The following is a 23129-nucleotide window of genomic DNA, read 5'->3' on the forward strand; positions in this document are numbered from 1 at the left end:
TTAAAAGAGAAAGTCGTTTCAGAGAAAACAAATAAATCTAAACCCCAGAAAGAAACCCAAGTTGGTCAAAATATGCACACGGAGCTGGCAACTCTCACCCCATCTCCCTTGTGGTCAGAACTGGGGTTCTGCCCATCACCTCCCACCCCCCCCCCCCCCCGCCCCACACACACACACAACCACATCCTTCAGAGCAACACTTCCCAAATGTTTCCTGGTGAAAACTTTTATTATGTTTGTGTATGCCAGCCTGTGCATTTTTAAAAGATGTACAAGTTATTAGACCTATTTTTTGTTATTAGATTCAACAAACATAACATTTCATTTCAATAAACATAGTCGGAACAAACCACACAGAATAAAAAGGGAAATGAACTGCATGCATTGTCCACTGGAGGTGCGCTTACAGGCACTGAACACAGACAATCGCTGTTCTGTTTGGTCTTTCTGTCCTTCCTTAATAACAGAAATTACATGCGTAACATGATTAACCCGTAGGAGAGGCCTGTGACCATGCTGAGAGGACATGTCTCCTGAAGTTAGTTTGCCATTCGCTTGTTACCACCAAACCAGGGTGGTGACGCTGCCACCTGCAGGCAGCACTGTGTATAACATCTAAACTATTTCTGTGCTTTGCTTCAGTGACTCTTAATGAGGCAAAACAGTCTCACCTGGATAGCCACAGAAAGGAAAGAAGGAATGTTAAAAACAAACTCTTCAACTAACTCAGAATCTGTTCTTATCTTTTATTCAAAATGAAGGAAGTGAGTCTATGTTTTTAGATTTTGTCTTCATCCCTTCCTCAGTTCCAACAAGCAATGGTTGCATGCAGATTATTCTTCCATGAAAGAAACAGACTCTGGGTCTGCACTTCATACATATGGACTTTCTTTGAAGGAACTTAGGATGTGAGCATTCTACCTCCATCAGAAGCTGTTCAGTGATCCCTGTTTGCTGCTGGGCAGGTAACTTGGGGCACATGGCGTCAGGGTCTGCAGAACTCTGTCCTGCAAGTGTGTAACTTTCCTCTCTGCCCTTTGGTCTCATGACTTTATCACCTGAAAGTGTTAAGGTCGTTGAGAACATTGCCTGAACCAGGAAGAAGCAGTTCTGGCTGGTCAATGGGCAGTTGTAAAATACTGTGACTAAAATTGCTTTTTAACTCAGAGAAAAGTGAAGTGTCACTGATTAACCGTTTCCAACAGCACTTTTCCTGTGATTCACATGCAGTGACAGCTGTTCATGATCTTTGAGATTCTCAAATTGTAAAAATCATCATCTCAAATTTACCACACTGGTCTTGATGAGGCTGCATCTCTAGTAAAATAATGCAGATTTTCCTGAAGGGAGAGGGGACCCCACCTCCTTTCAGAGAGAAGGAAGGAGTGGGTCCTTCTGCCACTTCGGACAGGCCAGCATCACCTCTCAGGGAGCTGAAGGGGAGAGTGCAACTCTTGGCCATTGAGGAAAGAGGAATCGTTCATTTAAGGTAAGAAAAAATGCCATTATTAACTCTGGAAAGTGATGTCAGGTTGACTTGTTTCTCTGATCTGAGGACCATATACATAAGCAAACATACATGATTCCAGAGCACAAGGCAGATTTCTTCACTAAATAACCTGTCTTGAGAGTTTCTAGGCTTCTGCTCTTTTTACCTTCTTTAAAAAGAAAATTTCAAACAATGTCATCATTTTGCTTTTCCACCTGCCTGCATAAAATCCGTAAGATGTGTTTTCTGGATTTGGCTTCTGTTGTTTTTTTTTTGTGTGTGTGTAGCTAAACAAAGTTTTCTAAATCACTTAGTTTATTTGACCTTGATGTGGCCTTTTAAGCCATCAGCAAACCTGAGGTCTGCTGGCAAGTCCCTCACCTGAAGGCGGAGAAGTAGCAGAGCTGTTTCTGAAAGCGCGTTCCTGCTCCTGAGACACTTTTGTTCAGTGACCAACTCTCAGGCACACTGCGGGAACTCAGAAAACACTGGCTGAATTGTACCAGAAAGAGTCAAGGGATAACAGTCTGGACAATTTTATTTCTACCTCTTGTAAAATGTGTGGTGCATGTCTGTGTGGTGTGTGTGTGTGCGTGTGCACGTGCAGGCATGTGTGTGCACCTGTGTGTAACCCCCCGGGAGAGCGCATGCCTCACTGGGAACTAGTAACCAGAGGACTCTTGCCCCCAGGCGCACACAGAGCTGCTGCTTCATCCTGTGCAGGCCTCAGGCTCCCTCCTCAGACACTTCCCCCCACCCGCCCTCTGAACTACCCCCTTCATCCTTTCTGCTGCCTCCTTTTCCTCATGAGCTGATTGGTTCATACAAACACTCACACACATGTGTGTACTGTTTGTATTTCTTGTCCATCTCCCCCTCATCCACTGAAGTAAAAGTTCTAGCATCAAGGACCCAGCAGTCCTTGAATCGTCTGAGTCGAATCAGAGAGACAGAGTCAGCACCTGTCCAAACAGCGGGCCCTGCAGGGGTGTCCCCAGCTGGGCTGTAGCCCACGACCCCAGCCTCAGCTCCTTTGCAAGCCTGGACTTGGGGGTGTCAGAGGCCTCATTCATGGGAGTCTGAGAAGGTCCCCCATCTTCCTAGAGTCACAGTCTCCAGAGTTCCAGCCCCAAGCCTCACACTAGCTCTCTAAGGTGGCAAGCTGACCTAGGCCCACGTGTGAAGGGACAGGGTGATGGTGCCCTTGGAGAGACCAGCACGTCTACCATGGCCGACCCCAGAGCAAGAGGGTCCCAGACACACAGCAGACAAGCAGTCACCCTGTGGGAGGAATGGAGCACCCCATAAGGGACCGGTGATATTTAGATCCAAGTGCACTGGGAAACTGAAACCTCCAACAACTCAAAATGGTGTTGGCTATTTAAGAGCAATTTAGGGCACGTTTATTCTTAACAGAAAGCTTCTTGTGCCTGCCCTGGAGTGCCTCCCCCTGGGATTGCTTGTGAAACTGGTGATGACTCAGAACTTCGGAGCAGAGCAGGGCATCCCCGGCCCATATCTCGCTCAGTCCTGGGCAGACCCTGATTTCCGCCCCCCCACCCCCCTGTCACCCCCGCTCACCGCTCGCGGGTGTCAGACTGCAGGGCTGGATCACCGCACGGCCCCACCTGGGACTAGAGGCTCTGCAGTTGTTGCCTGATGAGTAACCCGAGCGTGGTCCGCTCTCCTGCCAATTATCTTTGATAAGATCAAGCTCACAGCATACCAGTTTTTCCCACTGATTTCACGATAAATACTCATTCCTGGAACCCAGGCCAACAGCAGGTGTTGTGGTCATAGCAACAACAGGAGCAGGATGATAAGCAGTAGGGCAGAAAGGTCTGACCATCTCTCACCTAGGTTCTCAGCCTCGGCACCGCGGGACCTTTGGGAGGACAGTCCTTGGTCCAGAGGGCTGTTTCCTGTGCCGGATGATACTCAGATACTTAGCCATCCTCTCAGCCTCCATGTACCAGATGCCATGGCCACCTCACCTTGGTTAGGAAAAACACCAGGAATTTCCCCAGACATTTCCGAACATCCCCCTGGTCAGGAATGGGGGGGTGGCAGGGGGATGCCAGGTCCAACCAGCCCATCGAGCTTTTCTGGAAACACAAGCTCTGAGGGGGAAGAGGAAACATCAGGGCTGCCTGGAGGAAAACCTCAGTGGACTCAGAATGCCGTGGTGCATCCACCCCAAGGGCGAGGTTTCAGAAGGCAGTTTTGGGTGCTCCCAATTATAATCCCAGGCCTCCAACTGATACCATCATCAGTTTGCCCACAAAAATGCAGCTCTGGCTTAAATTTAACCTTTACAAGGCTGTTTGTTTCATCTTGTGAGTTTTTTTCTGGACCCTGGGGGGTGGACAGATCTCCAGGGGCTTGAGAAAATTCCAAGACCCACTCCCTTTCTTAGGGAACGTGCTTCTTGACTTGCTGATGACAACTGGTGTGTTTGCGAGCAGGCACGTAGTCCAGGCAGACCAGACATCAGTCGGAGGCCTGCTCTCCTGCTTCTGAAGCCCGAACAAGACTCTGTTTTCATTTCCCTAAAACAGCAGTGATTCCGTTTTAAATGCTTGTGTGTGGGTGCACTGTGTGTGCTCACTCAGTTGTGTCCAACTCGGTGACCCCATGGACTGTGGCCCGCCAGGCTCCTCTGTCTGTGGGGTTCTCCAGGCAAGAGTACTGGAGTTGGTGGCTATTTCCTCCTCCAGGGGATCTTCCCAACCCAGGGATGGAAATGAGCTCTCCTGGGGCTATATTAGTAGGTGGATTCTTTACCACTGTGCCACCTGGGAAGCCCCATATGCATATGTGTGTATATATTCTTTTTCAGATTCTTTCCATTATAGGTTATTATAAGATATTGAACATAGTTTACTGTGCTATACAGAAAGGCCTTGTTTATCTTATAAACTCATTCTTTTATTATCCTAAATAAATTCCTTTATTTATTTCAAAATATTTATTGAAATATAGTTAATTGACAGTGTTGTGGTAGTTCCAGGTGAACAGTAAAGTGATTCAATTATATTTACATATGTAATTATATATAATCATTTTTTGGAGAAGGCAATGGCACCCCACTCCAGTACTCTTGCCTGGAAAATCCCATGGACAGAGCAGCCTGGTAGGCTGCAGTCCATGGGGTCGGTAGGAGTCGGACACGACTGAGCAACTTCACTTTCACTTTTCACTTTGATGCATTGGAGAAGGAAATGGCAACCCACTGCAGTGTTCTTGCCTGGAGAATCCCAGGGATGGGGGAGCCTGATGGGCTGCCATCTCTGGGGTCGCACAGAGTCGGACACGACTGAAGCAACTTAGCAGCAGCAGCAGCAGCAACAGCAACAGCATAATCATTTTTTACATTCTCATAGCTTATTATATAATATTAAGTATAGTTCCTTGTACTGTACAGTAGGTCCTTGTTGGTTATCTATTATATATAGTAGTTTCTATATGTTAATTTCAAACTCTTAATTTATTCTTCCCTCCTTCCTCTTTGGTAACCATAAATTTGTTTTCTATTTTATAAACTCATTCTTAATAAGCAAGAAACCAAGGCCCAGGAAGGGACTTGCTGAGGACTCCTGTTGGGCCCCTGTTGTAGAGGCCTCTTGGTTTTCTAGAATGGCAGTGAGCACACAGCAGCATCTGTCTGGAGAAAATACAAGCAGTTTCCCGTGATGAGAAAGTTCCTGGGTAACAAGCAGGTGGTGCATGAGGAATCTGGACATATATGTTCAAATAACAAGAATTTGGTTGTTTTTCCATCTCGATCTACGGATGAGCAACACATAATATGAGGGCTGTCAGGACCAGCAAGGTGTTCCTTATGCTCAGGCATAACGTCTGGCACAGGCAGATATTGTGATATTTGTTAAATAAGGAGGGAAAAAAAAAAAGTTTGGCTCAGAGCCAGGGCACTGACTGCAGGCATGTAATGATTTACACAGGACCCAGCACTCAGGGTTAATACCCACCCTGGCCTTCCATGGGCTCGATAAATGGGGAGGCAGGTGTGTGGGATGGGGTGCTGGGGGGCAGTGCACCCCCTTTTCTCCTGCTAAGACAGCTGCTCCATTACCTTTCTGACACATTCATTGTCGATGCTGTTAAAAAATAAAACCTGCTTTAGTTCTGAGTACTTTGCAAGGAAGCCGGATGGTGACGTCTGCAGGTGGATCCTGGGTGGGGGCGGGGGGTGTGGGGGGGGGCCAGGCGACCCCCCTCCCATCCTGATGCCTGCACAGGGCCCTCACCTGTCCAGTAGCCAAACCGGAGGCCTGGTGAGTCCACAACTTTAGAGCAAATGCTGCCTTCATGCTGCCAGCCCGGCGGGAACTCTGGAGGCCACGAGACCTGCAGGAAGCTCTGCCTTCTGTGCACAGAGCCACGGCGTCGCCTGAGTCTTTTTCGTGTTGAAAAGGCAGATTCCAGGGAATTCCTTGGCATCCAGTGGTTAGGACTCAGTGCTTTCATTGCCAAGGCAAGTGTTCTGCCCCTGGTCAGGGAATTATGATCCTTCAAAGCTGTGCAGCACAGCCCAAAATAAAAGACAGATTCTAGAGTTTCACTGCAGGCAATTTTCAAGCAGGAACTTTTCGTGAAGGTGTCCCTGGTGATTCTGATGGGCTGCCTCGTTTGGAAACTGGCCACTAAAAAACCCCATAGAATTCACCGCCTTCTTTTGCTGGATGGGAACGTGAGGGTGGCAGGTGGCCTGGGACACCTGAGGTCATCTGCACCCAGCGGCACCTGAGCCCTGATTCAGGAGGGAGGTGTGATCAACACCTGATGCAAACAACTCCTGCCTCTGGGAAGTGGCTGGCCACGCGGCCTGTGAGGCAGACGTGCCCTGGAGACCAGCAGACGAGGACAGGACCCAGCCAGCTGCAGCCAAGGTCAGGCACCAGGGAGAGAATAGGAGCAAGTGCAGGGAGTTCCAGGGCATGTGCCACCCCTGACCACCAGGTGAGCTCCACTAACCGAATAATCAGGATGCAGACCTTCCGTGGGAACACAGAGGGTCTCTCCCCAGCCTGTCCCTCCAAACCCCTGCCCCTTCTCAGAAGCAAATACTGCTTCCACTCGGTGACTTTCTGTTAGTCTCCAGGCTTTCCCCTGTGTCTCCATATGTGGATGTGCACGCACGTAGATTTTCTTTTTCTTTTACCCCACACAAATGTGCTTAAATCTGAAGTTTCTCCCTGAAAAGACCCTGACCCGAGCTTTCTCAGGCAAAGAGTGTTAATGATCTCCACCGTCTGGAAAGCAATGAGGGATGCAGGCCCTCCTGACGTGGCCCCAAACTATAAACAAGGCCTTGAGTCTGCTTTCAGACACAGCAGAGCAGAGTGGAAATAGCTACCGTGGACCACGTGAAGAGGTAAACTGAGGCGAGCGCAAAATTGCCGAAAAGATGAGTTTATTCAGGAACAGCAGTAATTGCATCAGGGCACACAAACTGTAGAAGCCATAAGTGAGTCAGTAAAAGGTGTGGAGTAGGCTATATTTATGGCCAGGAAATGTAAAGAAGGGAGAGTCCAGTTAGTCTATTAAATTAAAAATCAGTTTAAAAAAGTACAAAGGCCAGGCCTGAAAGTTCCCTGAGCAGACAAAACCAGCCCAGGCAGGCAAACAAAGCTCAGATGAGCCTAACCCAGGTCATTGCTTTTTCTCACCTCTGGAACCGTAAGCAAACCTTCCAAGGCTGATATGAGGCAACCTATGACCAAGGCCCTCTCGTTTAAGAAAACTGTAATATTATCACTTTTCTGTGAACCAAGCATTTACAGAAACTCTGTTTCTAGTCCTGAAGTTTTACTTTTCTGAGGGCACATGCATAAGATTTTCCATTTTATATCTTCTGATTCCATTTCAGATTGAAATCCTTTCACAAACGTGGGCTGTGGCATTTAGAGAAGGGCCATTGCTGGGGTGTCAAGAGTTTGGGGAGCTCTCAGGAGTGGAGTCCAGGGAGTTCTGGGGTCCTAGGAGATGGAGAGTTAACCGAGGTGCAGACACGTGTGTTAGTTGGGATGGCTGCTGTAACGAAACACACAGGCTGGGAGCTTGAAGGGCAGAAGCTCCTGTCTCATGGTTCTGGAAGCGGCCTTCTCATCCTGTGCTCATATGGCAAAGAGAGCAATGAATCTCTTCCTCTGCTTATAAGACTACCCGTCCTACAGGGATGGGGCCTTGTGACTTCTTTCAGCCTTAACTACCTCCTTAAAGGCCCCACCTCCAAACACAGGGCTTCAACATGGGCAACTGGGGGACACCATTCAGTCCATGGCAGCACTCATTTCATTCATTTCCTCCAGCGACTGGTCATCTATACCGACAGCAGACTCTCCTGGGAGGGGAGATGATGGGGTCTCCATGCGGCCCCTCCCTCAGACCCCACTGATGTCGGGGGAAGCAGCCAGCATGGCAAGAACATGACAGGAAGGAGGCTGTAAAAGGGGCAGCCCAGAAGTACCAGGCACTTTTAGGACGAGGGGAGGTCAGGGAGGACTTCTCAGAGGAGGTGGCTGGCAAACAAGAGAGAGGTTCACCCACAGGAGCCGCCAGCCCCCAGGAGCAGGGCGCCTTCTTCCCTCCTGCGGCGCTCAGCACATGGTGGTTATGTCATAAATATCGTTGAAATGCAGTCGAGTCCATCTCTGCTGCAGAGCGCTCCATGCTCAGTAGTCACGCAGGGCACGTGGGCTGGCCCGGGGCCCGTGAGCTGTAAGTGAAAGTGGCTGTTCTTACTCTCAGGAGCGCCGCACACAGGTGCACCACCAGTCCCTCCCCTGATCTGTGTCAACACCACACATGCCAGCTGTGCTGACCTGACGGGCTCTGTCTGAATCTCCCTGGTTCACAGACGGGGCAAGTCCAGCCAAGAGGTTGTCCTGGCCACGGTGCCAGGCCCAGCAGCTCCACAGGCCCCACAGCTCCGCAGAGAAAGTGGGAGCCTTGAGCCCTGCCGCTGATGAGGAAGGGAACCGCAGGCTGGAGGCACACGTCTCTGTCCACTTCCTTCTCGTCCAGTTGCCTTCCCCCTCTCTACTCTCTGAGCTCTTCACCTTCAGTCACGTTCTGGGCTCACATTCTGCATCTCAGGAAACCCAAACCAAGACACTCCTTCTGCAGAAATGTTTATGCAACTCACCACCATTTCCCCGAATCACCTCCTCCTGGTTATGCTACCTTGGTCCGGGGCATCACCTTTTACCTAGACAGAGCCAGGAATCGAGCTCAGTCTGTCTCCAGTGTCTGCGAGACTTTTCCTTCTTAACATCCCTGAATCCATGTCTCCTTTCTTCCCCCCTTCACGACCTTAGTTAAAACCCTTATTGCTCCACCAGCTCCTCCCTTGGCCTCCCAAGTCCAGTCTTGCCTTTCTCCACCCACACTTCCCTGAGACGGTTTCTAAAATGGCAACTGGCTTGTGTATTTCTCCTGATTCAAATCTTCCCAGACCTCCCTATTGCCTAAGGAAGAAACCAAAGCCAAACTCACACACGCTTCCTCAGATCCCGGCCTTGTTCCCTGGTCCTCACTTGCTGCCAATCAAAGCGCCTATCCAGTGCCATGGCAACGGCCCGTCTGCTCGTCCATCTCAACTAGACTTTTGCAGGAAACCAACATAAATCTTGGTCCTCACTGCATGCCAAGACCCTAAACACCACCTAACACATAACAGGAACCACATATACACATTTGAGTCAGTGAGTGAAAGGATAAATGTTTGAATATGACGAACTCTGTCCCTTCCCCTAAATTTTGCTGTGCACTTAAAACTGCTCCAAAAAATTTGTCTTGACCAAAAAAAAAAAAAAAAGTTTAAGTGACAGAAGAAGCTCATAGATTATAAAAGATTTGAGAGATATTTTGATTTAAAAAAAGCAACACCAGCCAAAAACTAGAAGAAAATTCCATCCCTAAAGGTTGGAGGAAAGGCAACAGCCCGGCTTTTGTGAGGGACGAGGGTGAAGTCTGGGGCACCGCGTGGAGAGCGCAGCTCCCCTAAAGGCCTGACGCGCAGGCTGCCAGCTGGGCAGCTGCCTGGCTCAGTGCCCCCGGGGCCACCTCTCCACTCCCTGAGCCTCTGGCGGCTGGGGTTCGAGCATGCACTCCTGTCCTGGGAACTCCATCTGAGCGGTTCTGCGGGGACCCAGAGCAGAGCAGGTGGGAGGAGCTGCCTCCAGGCCTGCAAGCCGAGCTCGGGATCCAACTGCTGCAGCCGAGGGAGACGCGCGTCCATGTGACTCCCCGACAACTCAGGGCTTGCGGTGAAGGGTTGTTTATTAGAATCTCTCCCTGGCCTTGGACGCAGCCCTTCACGTCGTCGGTGTGTGCGGTTGTGCAATCCTCCAGCCCTCTAAAGGTGGTGACCCTGCCGCCACTGGAGCCTCTGGAGCCCGGCCTCCCCTGAGCCTTCCTCCCCGGGCCTCCGGCCGCCAGCGGCCACCATGAGGGTCCTCCACCTGCTGCTGCTGGCCCTCGGCTTGCTTTTCTCCCAGCTGGGCCCAGGTGAGCCGGGACCCTGCAGCGCCCGGGGCTGGAACTCAGGGACGCGTCTGAGGTTGACCTTCTCTGCAACCCAAGCCCAAGGCAGCAGGAAGCCCTCTCCAGGGCTAAGCTGCCTGTCGGGGGCAGACGGCACGGGGTGGTCCAACCGAGGGGTCCAGGCCATCCTGAGTGCAAGGAGTGCACCTGCCTGCCTAGAGCCTCCCTGGGCTAGTTCTCCCAGGAGCCTGAGGGCAGCTGAGCGGCAGGAGGGCCCTCCTGTCTCTCTCTCATCTTTCCCTCAGGGCTCCCTTCCCTCTGCCCTTGGCGGGGATGTCAGGTGCCAGGCACCCCCCACACCCCAAGCCCTGTCTCTGTCTTAGGATTCCAGAAAGTATCCTCTGTGAAGGGGACCCCTACTCCATCTGCAAGATGCCCCCTTACCCCCAAGAGGCGCAGCATCCCAGCCAGCCCAGAGGTGCACCTCATCTCTTGCCAGGGCCCGGGGTGGGCCTCCCAGGTGTTCTCCTGCAAGCAGGTGCCACCTGCCCTGCCCACAAGACCAGTTCCGCTGGAGTCTTTGACTTACCCGTGTGCAGACACTCAGGGATCCACCTTCCTTGAGAAATCCTCTCACATCCTCCAGGGTGGCCCATTCCCCAGTGCACCGCAGGGGAGCTCTGTGTCAGGCCAGGGGATGCCAGTTCCTCAGGTTCAAAGCAGCAATGCCCCTGGTGTAAGAGAAGGCGAGCCCCTGCCTGCCAGAAGAATCAAGAACACAGTTTATCCCATCCCTGCCACTCACCCCCAGGTCATCTCCAGCCAGTCACTTCTTCTGGCTGTTAGTTTCCTCGGCAGAGTGAGTGGGCTGCGGCAGAGGGCTCTAAGAGCCTTAAGCTCTGGAATTCTCTGCAAGCCCTGCTGTGCTTTCCTCCAGGCCAGCACGTCGTTGTGCAGTTGTGCCTCACTTACTCCAGGGGTTCCTCAGAGCTCCCCCTGGACAGCTGGGTTCCGAAGTATTCCAATGCAGAGCTTTAATGTTTCCAGTCGGGACCCTTAAGAGAGGCAGAGAATCCATGCAGTGTCCTGCTGTTATCATACTCATCTCACAGCACGTATGTTCATGAACAGCCGTGCAAAGTCTCTTACCGCAGCTCAGTTTACATTGAAAATGTTTGAAAGCCACTATATTAACATGAAGAGTTGTTTTCAGTCTGTGACATCTAAGTAGGATTACAAGCATCTCATCCAAAGCCTCGAAAAAGGGTGTTCCTGGGGACATGCAGGAGGAACTGTGCTTACTAATCACTCCTTCCAGAAATGGCAGCTGATCTGATGGCACGCCCAGCATAAACTGGACTGGCTTAGATACTGCCCTTGGACGACAGGCAAGCCCTGTCTGCACAGAAGCAGCAGCAAAGAGGGCCTCAGGATGGGGACCTTCAGGACTGCTCGCCGAGCCCAACTCCTCTTCTAGAAGGGGCGGAGTGGGGTCCTCCCCACCTCTGGGCTGGAGCTAGGGGTCCTGAGCAGCGGGGTCCATGCAGGTGGAGCACCGCCTCTGAGCCCTGAGATGCTCACACCAGGAAAAGGGCTGCAGGGAAGGGCAAGCTCGACACCACGTTTTCTGGGGGATGCAAAACTTCTGGAGGAGAGGAAGAGCCCAGGTGTTTTCTGCGTCAGAACACACTGTCGTCCCCAGCCTGTGTCCCAGGGTCGAGGTGCCCTGCACTCAGCTGGGGTGTTTCCCCTCCTTGTGGTTACGTGTTCATTGCTGTGTGCTGGTTGTTGCAGCTGCTGCAGCCGCCCCTGCAATACCCGCCCTGCCAGCAGGCTGCCCCAATGCCAGAGGCCTGGGGCTAGTGCAGGGAGGGAGGCGGCACTGCTCAGCCACCCCGAACCCCTACAGGGTCGGTTCACTCCTTTTCTGGAAGAGCCCTCAGACCGGGTCGTTTCACAGGTGGGGAATTGAGGCCCGTGAGGCTCCGGGGAACCAGCGCTTTGTGGTCACTGCAGGAGATCCTAAGACTTGGTGTTCTTGGGCAGTTTTTATCCCAGTCAGAGAAAAAGGCCTGTGTTGCCCACTGTTAGCTTACACGGATGGTCTTTGTGTGAACATGGAGTAATGTCACAGTGGCAAGGCCACCCAGGTCCCTGCAGAAGCTGGTCAGGAGCCCAGCAGAGGTGCTGAGAAAGGCTGAGGCTGTGTCCTCGTTGTTCAAGGAGTATCCGGCGAAGAGCTGCTGCAGGCAGGCATTGCCCCAGGATGAGGGGACGCATCAGGGAACAGCCCCAGAATCCATGGTCGCACATTTGAGAAGCAGAGCACAAGCAAACCGATTACAGAATTCCTTAGCTAATGACAGTGGTGCTGTGAAATGCTGTTAAGGGCACAGTGCTAGGGGAACACGTGATGGTGAGAGCTGTCGGGTCTCCAGGAGCCGGGAAGGCTTTGTTGAGGATGCTGAGAAGTGAGGGAATGATGAAAGTCATTTTTGAGTTCATGGAATTTTCAAAATAATAATAGCTGTGACTATGGGTTCTAGTCTCACTGCTGGCTATCTGGTAAGCATTTTGGTAATTTTGGATGAGTCTATATGACCTCTGGAAGCCCTAATTCCCATCTTTGCAAAATGAAATAATAAAGTAACTCATTCGAGTGTATTTTTAAAAATGAAAAAAAAAAAAAAACTGAAAAAAAAATAATAATATTTCTTTTAACTCTCTCCCAATTAAAAGTCAAGATATGTCACAAAAAGAATCAGATTTTTATCTTCTTTCCTTAAAAAAGTTTTAAAATTTTATTTAACTTTTAATTTTATATTGGAGTATACTTGACGAAAAATGTGTTATATTCAAGTGTACAGCAACATAATTCAGTTGTATGTATACATGTGTCTACTCTTTTTTCAAATCATTTCCAGTTTAGGTTGTTGCATAATATTGAGCAGAGTTCCCTGTGCTATTCGGTAGGTCCTTTTGGTTGCATTCTCAGTGGCTTCAGTCAAAGTCTGTCTCTGTGACGCCATGGAGTGTAGCTCGCCAGGCTCCTCTGTCCATGGGATTCTCCAGGCAAGAACACTAGAGTGGGTTGCCATGCCCTCCTCAGGAGATCTTCTTGACCCAGGGGTTGAACCCAAGTTTCCTGTGCTCCTGTATTGCAGGCAGATCCTTTATGTGTTGAGCCACCAGGGAAGGCCTTTGGTTATCCACATCAAATATAGCACTGTGTACATGTTATCTTCTCCTAAAGACACAACAGATGTGGCAGATTCCTGCATGGCAGCAGTGAGCTGAAGCTCAAGAGTGGCTTTGCCTCCACACAGGATGCACTCCTCAGGACACCGCAGACCCCACCAGTCCCTACTGCCTCACCTCAGCCCATTTCACAGAGCTGTGTTATTTGCCTGGCCGAGGTGGGAATCTGGATTTTCAGCCCCAACTTAATTAAACCAGTGAAAGTGAAACTGTTTGGAGTCATTTTTGGCCAGGGGTGTTTCTGAAGAGCTCTGGTACCAAAGTTATTTATATCTCAGCCCAGAAAAGAATTCAATGAGAGGCAAAGTGATAGAAGTGATTTATTAGAATATGACATTTGTGAGGTTTAAAAGTGGGCAGACAATGGGGTGCTGCACCCCAAAAACTTACTGCCTTCATTTATAAGCAATGGAAAAGTGGGGAGGGGGAGAAGAACTTCTTTGACTTTCTTAGGTGGGCATCATGCTTCCAACATTTCTCTTCCTCCAGGTTGAGCAGGGGCGTTTTCTCCTCCCTTCCTGGTCAAGCTAGGTCCACAAATTAATTTTACTATGTGTGCAGAGACCATGTCTGGGGGTCATTGACTCACTGAGCTCACTGGGCAGACGTGGGTCTCATGCCGCCGTTGTTTTACTGTTTTGAGCCATGCCTTGAGCCTCTGCTGCATGGTTTTGTTGCTAAGCAAGCGCCGAAGAATTGATGCTTTTGAACTGTGGTGTTGGAGAAGACTCTTGAGAGTCCCTTGGACTACAAGGAGATCCAACCTCCATTCTGAAGGAGATCAGACCTGGAATGTCTTTGGAAGGAATGATGCTAAAGCTGAAACTCCAGTACTTTGGCTGGACAGAGGAGAGGCCCTGTAATCTGGAGTACTTTTTTATAGATTCTACATAGCAGCCCTGTCAGCTGTAAGCATGACAAATATCTTCCCTCACCTTGTGCCTTAGTTTTTCACTCTCTGAATTTTCCACATTATTTTAAGGTGGTTAAGTGTGTCATATTTTTACCTTTAGCGTTAGTACTTTGATGCCTTAAGAAATCTTTTTCTAGCCCAAAGGCATGAAGAGTGTTCAGTGTTGTCTTCTGAGGGCTTATTGATTTTCCTTTTACATCTAGGTTTATAATCATCTAGCAGTGATTTTTAATGTGCACGTATGGTGTGACTAAGGGTAAAGGGTTTATTTTTTCCATTATGAATATTTAATTGTTCCAGAACCAACCATGGAGAAGACCATTTTCCTCCACTGTTATCCTGAGCCACTGTTGTTCAACTTTCAGTATCTGCATGGATCTCCTTGGGCATCTTCTGCTATTCTGTTTGTATATTCGTCTGCCCTGTTCCGTTGGTATGTTTGTATCCTCACCATCTGGTCTAATTACAGTGGCTCTATGCTGCTGCTGCTGCTGCTGCTAAGTCACTTCAGTTGTGTCTGACTCTGTGCAACCCCATAGACGGCAGCCCACTAGGCTCCTCTGTCCCTGGGATTCTCCAGGCAAGAATACTGGAGTGGGTTACCATTTCCTTCTCCAATGCATGAAAGTTGAAAGTGAAGTCGTTCAGTCGTGCCCGACTCTTCACTACCCCGTGGACTGCAGCCTAACCAGGCTCTTCCATCTATGGGATTTTCCAGGCAAGAGTACTGGAGTGGGTTGCCATTGTGCTCTATAATTAGTCTCAAAATCCAGTAAAGCAAGTTCTCCTGCCTTTTTTGCTAGGACTGCCTTAGCTATTCTTGGTCCTTTGAATTGCCACAAAAATTTTAGAATCAGCTCTTCAAGTTTCACTGCAAGAATCTCCTGGGATTTTCATGGTTTTGGGCTAGCACCGCAGCTTGCTGCTGCTGCTGCTAAGTCACTTCAGTCGTGTCCCACTCTGTGGGACCCCATAGAAAGCAGCCCACCAGGCTCCCTCGTCCCTGGGATTCTCCAGGCAAGAATACTGGAGTGGGTTGCCATTTCCTCTCCAATGCATGAAAGTGAAAATTGAAAGTGAAGTTGCTTAATTGGGGGAAAATTAAAAGTTTAAAAATAATTAATCCTCCAATGCTTAAGCATAGTATTTCTATTATTTAGGGCCTCTTTAAATTACAAAAAAAAAAAAAATACTATATTCTTTACAGATAGAGATATTGCACATTATTTTTTAGATTTGTAACCAGGCATGTTTTATGCTCTTCTATAAGGTGTTTTTATTTCTTTCTTTTTTTTTTTCCTGTTGATTGCAGAAGTAAAATTCTTTTTTTTCTTTTTGTATATGATCTCATGGACAGCAAATTTGCTAAGCTTTCCTTTTAATTCCTTTTAGACTGCCTACATATAATCATAATATCTGCAAATAGAGACAGTTTTTTTTCTTCCTTTCCAACGCTTCTACCTTTTGTTTCTTTCTTTCTTATCTTATTCCCATGGCTAGTGCCTCAAGTACAATGTGGAATGATAATGACTAGCAGTTACGCTCGTCTGATTGCCATCTCATGGAATGTTTCAGTGCTTGACCATTAAGTGTACAGTGTGCTCTAGGCTTCTGTAAGTACTCTTTATCAGGTTAAGGAAGTTTCCTCCAGTTCCTTATTTGGTAGGAGTTCTTTCTTTCTTTTTTTCAATCATGAATCAATGTTGAATTTTTTCCAATATTTTCCTGCATCTTTTAACATAATATAACCATTGACTGATTAGATAATGAGAACATTTAATCTCTATTCCTCTGTCAGTTAGTTAGGAAAAAACTGACACATTTCTTGGAGAATTAAATGCAGCCATAATGGGATGGGCATGTACACACTGCTATATATAAAATGGTTTATATAAAATGGTATATATAAGTACTATACATCCAACAAGGACATATTGTATAGCACATGGAACTCTGCCCAATGTTACACGCCAGCCTGGATGGGAGGAGCATTTGGGGGATAATGGATACATGTACATGTATAGGTGTGTTCCTTTGCTGTCTGCCTGAAATTATCACAACATTGTTAATCTGCTATACTCCAATATAAAATAAAAAGTTTAAATTAAAAAAAAGTAACCATAAAAGTGCTATTTACCCACCCAAAGAAAGATGACCAGCCACAGAATCTTGAAAATGATTGAGATCACATAATCTAGTCTCCTTAATTTTAAATTTGAGAACTGGGGTTCAGAATGTTTGAGTGCTTTGCTAAAAATCACACAGACTCATTCTAGAATAAGGAACATAACCAAAGCACTCTGATGAGATATGTTGCTATTCCTTTTTGGCCTTATAATGTACTGAATCTTCAAAGATAATGCCAAAAAATGAGGGCTCACTAAGTGTGGAGACACCATAACCCACCAGCATTGAGGGGGCTCTTCAGATGCCGTGTTTCATGAGCAGCTCCACAGGTCATCTTGGTGTAAAGCTCTTGCAAGGGAAACCCCTGTGATGTGCTTTGCAAAGGGCTGTCTGTCCTGCTTTCCCCTGAAATCCCTGTGGCCGCAAGCCAGGAGTCTGACATGGTTGCTTTTCCCTCCTCTCAGGTGCCGGCCAGCTTACGGCTCTCGGCCAGTGGTCTGACAGCTACATATGTGCCAGGAAAGGGGGGACCTGCAACCTATCGCCCTGCCCCCTCTACAACAGGGTCGAAGGCACCTGCTACAGGGGCAAAGCCAAGTGCTGCATCCGTTGACTCTGAGCTGGGAGCGACGGCAGAGGGCACTCAGGAGCCACATGGAGTATTTGTAACCATTGTTTTAATAAAAGGATTTTGTGAGGCGGACGTCCTTGAGACTAGAATGAGTCTTGTATCTCCTTTTGGAAGAGATTAAGAAAGTTTGAAGTTTGAAAGGGCAGACAGGCCAGGCTGCAAAGCCCACCGAGTATGGGACTGGGGGATGCTGACGAGGCCATGAGCCATGCCACCTCCACTCTGATTCATCACCAGATCTACAGGTGAGCAATGCAGGGGGTCCAGGTGAGACCGAGAGCACGTGATAAATGACACAGCCTCAGGCCCCCCTCATTCGTAGCAGAAGCTCATCCCAGACCCAGGGATCTCAGCAGCCTGTCCATCTACTGAGCTCAGAACTGCTGCCCCTGCTCCTCCCTGGGCCGGGACAGTGGGCTGTGGGTTGGTTAACCTTAGCACTTGAGAACTTTCCTGAGGACCATAAACCTATCCCGAGTAAGGAGGCCTAATAGCTGGTTCCTGGAGGACCATTTCTAACTCAGGCACCGTCACATGATCTACTTACACATCACTCACAGAAGCATTCTCCAGGACCACTGCCCCTGCCTTTTGTCATCTCTGCACCACGAGGCCTGCAGACACCCACTGCTGGGAGAAAGAGGGTTGCCTTCCCTTTTCTCCAATAAATTTCTTACAACTCCTGATGATACACACACTGTCCTCTCCTTCATCTGGCAAGAACAAGTCCACATTCCACTTTGATCAGTCACAAGCACACATAAAAATCAAGCAGTATAAAAATATGGGGGAATTCCCTGGTGGTGCAGTGGTTAGGGGAGTGGGTAGTATCAAGTCCTTGTGGTTTATGAGACAACAGATGGTGTTTAAAGTTGATAAGTGAAAATAAGAAGGGTAAGCATGTCATTCAGAGAAGGAGCAGAGGTGAATGTGAAAAACATTGAAAGGCAGTGGCTTCCTGTTAAGTACTTTTGAAGAATTTTGTGAAAACAAAATACATGTATATTTGTGTAAAATGTATGCAGAGTTTGCATGCAGAACATATATTTTGAAGATGCAAAACATGACTGTTGTCCAGTGGAAAAGCCAAAGTCATCTGAACACGCCATGACCAGTGCCCCTCCTCAGGCAGTATCTACGAGATTTGCATCTGAGTTGTTTCCTGCACTGACATTTTGCCGAAGAATGGCCTGTTCCTAGGAGGTACGAGCTGAAGCATTTAGGGCTGGCTGAAATGTCACAAAGCTGGCAACTTCCTCTATAATTGCTCAAAGCAAATTAAATTTGCAAAGCGATTACAACTGGTGGATCCAGAGGGAGGATATATGGATACGCACTGTACTAATCTTGCCTGTGTGTCCATCTGAAGCTTCTCAAGATGAAAGTCAGGTTGGGGGGAGGATGAGAAACATCATCAGAACCAAGAGTTTTGACGTAAGAAAAGATTCATATAAAATCAAAAGGTTATATTAAAATCCTATAGCCTTAAATTTGATGTATTAGTATAAAATCCGGACTTTTCCCCTCCTAACAAGTGTATATTTCTCAGCCCCACTCCTACAAATGCAGAGACAGTGAAGTAGCAATGAGCACCCCTAGCACACAGGCCATGGGTCGTTACCTTTGCCACTAGAAAGAACCACAATGTCTTATAGAAGTGGCAGGTTCCAAGTGTGGAGCATGAGATGGACAAGATGAGTCTGGTGTCTCATTGTGCTAGATAGTAGAGAAGCTATGAAAGGCTGGTGAATGTCCAGAGAACACTGGCTCCAATCTGAGAGGGACTCCCTAGGCTAGGATGGAGCATTTTCCATCCTGGCATAGAATTATGACTATAACTGATTAAATATATAATATATAAACACATTAAATACACAAAAATATAACAGTAAATTATATTTTAAACACCAAATATAGAAAAATCCATGAGGTCGTACTGATACTTAAAAAGCAATACTATTTACACTTGGAGTTTGTTAAGGGGCCAACTTATCACTCTGGAAACTGGTATATAAGAGAAAAGATTAAGCATTTATTCTGCCCTTCTTGTAGAAACTGTATTTTAGGGTAAACAACCATTCAGTTCAGTTCAGTCACTCAGTCGTGTCTGACTCTTTGTGACTCCATGAACCACAGCATGCCAGACCTGCCTGTCTATCACCAACTCCCAGAGTTTACCCAAACTCATGTCCATTGAGTCGGTGATGCCATCCAACCATCTCATCCTCTGTCGTCCCCTTCTCCTCCTGCCCGCAATCTTTCCCAACATCAGGGTCTTTTCAAATGAGTCAGCTCTTTGCATCAGGTGGCCAAAATACTGGAGCTTCAGCTTCAACATCAGTCCTTCCAATGAACACCCAGGACTGATTTCCCTTAGGATGGCCTGGTTGGATCTCCTTGCAATCCAAGTGACTCTCAAGAGTCTTCTCCAACACCACAGTTTTAAAGCATCAATTCTTCAGCACTCAGCTTTCTTTATAGTTCAACTCTCACATCCATACATCACCACTGGAAAAACCATAGCCTTGACTAGACGGACCTTTGTTGGCAAAGTAATGCCTCTGCTTTTTAATATGCTGTCTAGGTTGGTCATAACTTTCCTTCCAAGGAGTAAGCGTCTTTTAATTTCATGGCTGCAGTCAAAAAACAACCATTATATGAGTGAAATATTTATAGAAAATTCCAGCTAATAAATGAAGAATGGATAATAGAATTGGAAAATCACCATTTTCATCCCTGAATGAAATCATAGAACTAAAACAATGTCATTGGATGGCTTTAAAACATGCACTGGAAAGCCTGGCAGGGAATTTGATGATAGAAAATTAAGGCTGAGACCAACTCAACTCAATGATCAACCTTGTCCTCACTGTAAGCTTACAAGACTCGAAGTTCATGGACCTCCTACTGTGATTCAGAGAAGTGCACACCACCACCCAAGAAATATTCTGGCCAAAAGCATGTCCACTAAAAAAAAAAAAATGCACAACCTAAAAGTTGAGAATTATGTTTATTCGGCCAGTAGTTTTAGGGAGAGAGCCTCTCAGATAAAACTGTTGGAAAAGGAAATGGTGAACCCAGTATATATGCCAGGATATATAGGAATTTTTGCGATAACAACACGTAGTGAGAACAAAAGGTTACTGGTAATAAAAGAAAAACCGATATCCCCAGTTAAGGAATTCAGCACTTTTCTAGGTATGGGAAGATGCAAGAGTTTGGGCTCACTAAAATCATTCCTCGGCTCTCTGGGGCCAGGATCCTGTGTTTTCTCATCCTGCGTTTCCTCAAGCTGCACCATCAGGGGTGGCTGCAGTCTGATGACTACTAGATAGTGGATATTTCTTGTTTCCTTCCTGAGTTCCCTCAGGGTTCAGCAGCAGTTGAACCTGAAACTAATCAAGTTTCTACATCCAACAATTTACAGGAAATGCAAAAGTTAGAGAAACAAGTAAAACAAGTGCTCAAGGAAGCAATAAGTCAAAGTCAGAACATGAGATGCTGCACAGGAAAAACAAACTATTTTTTGTTTACAAAAACAATGTTTTTTGTTTACAAAAAAAAAAACAAAAAACAATGGCCTGAGGAGAAAGGATTAGAGAGAAAAGAGGCAAAACAACCAATGGGTGGGCTTTGTTGGGATTCTGTAACAAAAAGCCAGTTACAAGAAAACATTTTTGAGAGGGCCAGATAAGTTTGAATATGGACTGGGTAATATCAGAGGCTTCTTATAGACTTGATTAAGGTACCAGCAATGTGGCAGTTATGTTGGAAGAGAAAGGGCCTCATCAGCTAAAGAAGCTCACTGAAGGGCTGAGCAGTGAAATGACAGGGTACCCTGGGTTTGCTTCAAAACAGTCTAGCAAAAAGAAAAAGAAAGGGAAAATGCTCTGTGGTGACCTCAGTAGGAAGGAAATCCAGGAAAGAAGGGATACATGTATTCATGCAGCTGATTCACTTTGCTGTACAGTAGAGACTGCTGCTGCTGCTAAGTCGCTTCAGTCATGTCCGACTCTGTGCGACCCGAGATGGCAGCCCATCAGGCTCCACTGTCCCTGGGATTCCCCAGGCAAGAACACTGGAGTGGGTTGCCATTTCCTTCTCCAATGCATGAAAGTGAAAAGTGAAGGTTAAGTCGCTCAATCGTGTCCCACTCTTAGCGACCCCATGGACTGCAGCCTACCAGGCTCCTCTGCCCATGTGATTTTCCAGACAAGAGTACTGGAGTGGGGTGCCATCACCTTCTCTGACAGTAGAGACTAACACCTGGAAAATCCCATGGACAGAAGAGCCTGGTAGGCTGCAGTCTATGGGGTCGCTCAGAGTCAGACACGACTGAGTGACTTCACTTTCACTTTCATGCACTGGAGAAGGAAATGGCAACCCACTCCAGTGCTCTTGCCTGGAGAATCCCAGGGACGGGGGAGCCTGGTGGGCTGCCATCTCAGGGGTCGCACAGAGTGGGACATGACTGAAGCGACTTAGCAGCAGCAGCAGCAGAGACTAACACAACGTTGTAAAGCCACTACAGTCCAATTAAAAACTAAATGAATACATAAATGAAAATTAAAGAGTAAACACTTCCCATTTCAGTCAAAAAAAGAAAGAAAAGGAAGAGAGAGAGAAAGACATGAAAAGTACAGAAGTGAAAAATTTGTAAAATGTTGAGAAATACCAAAGCTAGGAAATAGGAATATTGGGATTCCATATGTTTGTGTGTATTTGAAGCCCCTTCAGCCGCAGGGTCACCTCCGCCCCCCAGCCCTGTCCCTCAGGCGCCATCCTGTGAGGAGGACGCCCGGAGCCCCAGGCACCCCCAGGTCCGTCCGGGAGGGAGCAGGTCCGAGCGCGCCCATCTCACAGGAGGGGAGCGCAGGTCTGCTTGCGGAGCCTGCTCCCCGGAGCCAAGTCGTCCCTGTGGGTTTGGATGTGAGTCTCCGAGTCCTCTCCTGCTCTCTGCTCTTCCCAGTGAACAGCCAGGCTCCACTGCACCAAGAAAAGGACGAGGGGAGCTGAGGGCTGCCGGGTAGCCCGCAGTGTGTGGGCCCCGCGTCCGGGGCGTCTGCCGAACCCCACAGCTCTGCGCGCACCCCGTCCAGTCCCCCAGTGTACAGCGCCCGCCTCTCGCACTTTTCAAAAGAGGACCGCAGATCTCAAGTTCCGCCTGCGTCTCTCCGTTAACAGTCCGTTTGTCCAGGCTCTTTGCAGACTCGCGTTCAAGAGAAGTCCGGTCCCGCCTGACGCCCGGAACGTGGACCACCCGGTCCCTTCTCCGGCGCCGCCTCGTGGCGCGCACGGCAGGGCGGGCTCCAGGGCCGCTGGCACCTTCCAGCGCAGGACCTTCTCAGTAGCTCAAAGCCAGCGCTCTGACTGTTCGAGTCTCCGTTTTCCAACTTGCCAAAACCTCTTGTTCAGGACCTCGAGGAAACGTATTTCAGACGACTGAGGGACTTGATGGATTCCCAGATGTCAGGTCTGAAGGCCACAGACTTGTCTGGACCGCGGTTCCCCCGTCAGGGAGGTCTCGCCGGGTCTGTTCCGCTCCAGCCTCCGGGGGTGTGGTCGTGGGCCGCGTTTTTGTTGAACAAGAGGAGATCCGAGCCTCCCTTCGTGGTGGCCCCGCAGGACAAGGGCTGAGTCCCCTGGAACAAGGGCTGAGGGCTGGGGCTGCTCCGGGCGGGACAGTCTGCCTCTCTGGACAGAGCTGCGTTCAGAGATTAGACAGAGCAGCAGAAATGCGGTATCCTGGTGGGAAGCCGCTCTCCCGCTGGCCCTTGGCAGCCCGTCACAGGGAGGAGTGAGATGCTGTAGGAGAAACAACAGGGCCTGAGGTTCGCAGCCTTAGGCAATTGGAGCCCAGGATTTTCTTAGAGCTGCGTCCCAGCATTGATGTTGGCAGGAAGCTGAGTCCCGCCCCGGTTGGAGGTGACTCACTTTCCCTGGAGGAAACCTAGTGCCCCAAATATTCCTTCGCTCTGGGAAGACCACAGACAGAGGCTCCTGTGACAGGTGACTAATACTTACTTTTATAAATTAAACTGCCAAATAAACTAGCTGAATAAACTATGTCCTGTCCTTTCCCCCTACCGGAACAAAGACACATCCACAGCAACCCGGAGAGCCAGGTTGGACAGAGTCCTAGGACTCCTGAAAGTCCCTCTGGATGGACCAGGACAGGAGTGCGGGTGTCTCGGCTGGCACCC

At 48.5% G+C, this 23129-nt stretch overlaps 2 long non-coding RNA genes across 2 annotated transcripts; one reads left to right on the forward strand and one right to left on the reverse strand.

The window, feature by feature from the left end:
* The first annotated feature begins 512 nt into the window (after positions 1-512).
* Positions 513-17015, forward strand: LOC100848114 (uncharacterized). Its single transcript, XR_003033006.2, has 2 exons — positions 513-1489; positions 16760-17015. It is a non-coding gene; the product is annotated as an uncharacterized lncRNA (long non-coding RNA).
* Positions 17016-19917: 2902 nt separating this feature from the next.
* LOC112444616 (uncharacterized) lies at positions 19918-22817 on the reverse strand. The gene is made up of 2 exons (XR_003032979.2): positions 22057-22817; positions 19918-21912 (listed from the first exon to the last, which is right to left on the reverse strand). It is a non-coding gene; the product is annotated as an uncharacterized lncRNA (long non-coding RNA).
* Positions 22818-23129: the final 312 nt, after the last annotated feature.

Source organism: Bos taurus, chromosome 27 (genome assembly GCF_002263795.3).
Source record: "Bos taurus isolate L1 Dominette 01449 registration number 42190680 breed Hereford chromosome 27, ARS-UCD2.0, whole genome shotgun sequence".
NCBI classification, from domain to species: domain Eukaryota; kingdom Metazoa; phylum Chordata; class Mammalia; order Artiodactyla; family Bovidae; genus Bos; species Bos taurus.